At 34.6% G+C, this 2,074-nt stretch overlaps 1 protein-coding gene across 1 annotated transcript in view; it reads right to left on the bottom strand.

Annotated features, from left to right (window-relative positions):
- Positions 1–1,722, bottom strand: part of LOC107686828 (solute carrier family 22 member 17-like) — a 13,988-nt gene extending 12,266 nt beyond the window's left edge. The window contains exon 1 of the mRNA XM_016483979.1: positions 923–1,722. The gene's annotated coding sequence lies outside the window, so the exon portion shown is untranslated. The remainder of the gene's footprint in view (positions 1–922) is intronic.
- Between the last annotated feature and the right edge of the window lie 352 nt (positions 1,723–2,074).

Raw genomic sequence — 2,074 nt, 5'->3', positions numbered from 1 at the left:
TAGATAGGTGTATATATAATGTTAGATAGATAGGTGTATATATAATGTTAGATAGATAGGTGTATATATAATGTTAGATAGATAGGTGTATATATAATGTTAGATAGATAGGTGTATATATAATGTTAGATAGATAGGTGTATATATAATGTTAGATAGATAGGTGTATATATAATGTTAGATAGATAGGTGTATATATAATGTTAGATAGATAGGTGTATATATAATGTTAGATAGATAGGTGTATATATAATGTTAGATAGATAGGTGTATATATAATGTTAGATAGATAGGTGTATATATAATGTTAGATAGATGTATATATGATAGATAGATGTATATATAATGTTAGCTAGATGTATATATAATGTTAGATAGATAGGTGTATATATAATGTTAGATAGATAGATGTATATATATAATGTTAGATAACATTGGATAGAAAGACATTGATATTGATAGGTACATATAACGATAGACAGATATGATTGGTAGATAGATATGATGGGTATACAGTATATAACGACATGTATAGTTATGACAAATCTCTAACGACAGATAGCTCGAGAGATAGACATATAACTGGTATTTATAGCAAGAGAGAAAGAGAGAGATTTCATCTTCAGCAGACACTTTCAAATGAAAACATGACATGAAAGGGAGAAATTAAAGAATAAAGTGAAAAAGAAAATAAGATGAAAGAGTAAAAAGAGGAGTGGAATGAATAGAATGAAAGAACTGGAGAAATGTGAGTGTTATGTAAGTGGAATTATAGAGAGAAGAAAAGAATTATAGAAACCATATGCATTAAAGAAACGAGAGAAAATAAACGCATGTAATGTAAATGAGCGGATCTTCTAAGCATTATTCATAAATCTTGATATTAAAATTAGTTTATTTCTACAACCTGCAGAATCCTCACCTGCTTCTGCTGATGTTCCCAGACGCGCCGCGGAGCTCCAGCACATCCACACTGATGCTGCTGGTCTGATCTGGGCTGATGTGGTTCTGATGTGTTCTGGACTCGTTCGGCCCGTTCAGTCCAGCGCAGTGAAAACCTCTCCGCAGAAACAACCGCTCGTCGCTCCTGCTGATCTGACGCGTTTAATCCGCCGCGCGTTACACCAAACGAACGCGTTAAATGACGGTAAATAAAGCCTGGATGCAGCTGAAGACGGCCATGGACGGAAGCAGATCCCCGGCTCCGAGACGCGGACAGGGCGGAAAAACTGGCTCGACTGGCGGCGAGTGTCGGAAACCTTCGGGAACATTCGGACAGCTTCGGAAACCTTACACTAAAGACGCAGTTGCAGCACAGCCGAGCAGCCACACGAGGGAGCCATTTATCACATAAAAATTATGTTTACCAACGTTACAAAGGAATACTGGCGTACTGCATGCTACGCACTACACACTATATACTGCTTACTATATATAAAAAAATAGTACATTATGAGAGTAATGACAAATGCAGTATGAAATATGTGCACAGTATGTGATTTTTTTCTGATGAAATGCATGGATGACCTGCGACATTTGTCAAAAAAGTGAAGAGTAAATGTGTTCATCACATTGTGAGGTCAAGTCAAGGGCATTGCATTGTGGGATACAGTGTCTCACACAGTGTGCTCTGGATGCACGCTGCACATTTTGAATCATAACAGGTCATCTGGGTATTGTATGCATACATAAAATTTAAATACTGTACACACAGGAATGCATGAGTTATTTTATTTTTTATTTTACATGTATCATGATAGTATCATGCAATTCTATGAAGTATCATTGTACTACCATCTAATGCCACACTATTATGTTGTAAAGGTAAACTTTGCATTTATATAAGTTTTTTGCATGCATTTACAATTTGTTATATAATTTTATTTTACTTTATTAAAAGTTTGGCCTTTTTTAAACTTTGCAATTATATATTTTGAATCCGAATTAGATAATCTGATAAATTATAAACCAAGTATGAAAAATGTCCAGAGTTTTCATGTTATTAGATTTTTAACAAATAATTAAAGTTTTGCCCCACAGGTGGAGTAGAATGTCTTCAGTCTGACAAAGCAAT

The sequence above is a fragment of the Sinocyclocheilus anshuiensis genome, unplaced genomic scaffold, assembly GCF_001515605.1.
Source record: "Sinocyclocheilus anshuiensis isolate Anshui unplaced genomic scaffold, SAMN03320099.WGS_v1.1 scaffold601, whole genome shotgun sequence".
Taxonomy (NCBI): domain Eukaryota; kingdom Metazoa; phylum Chordata; class Actinopteri; order Cypriniformes; family Cyprinidae; genus Sinocyclocheilus; species Sinocyclocheilus anshuiensis.
The sequence above is the reverse complement of the archived record's forward strand: the minus strand, read 5'-3'. Positions and strand labels throughout refer to the sequence as shown.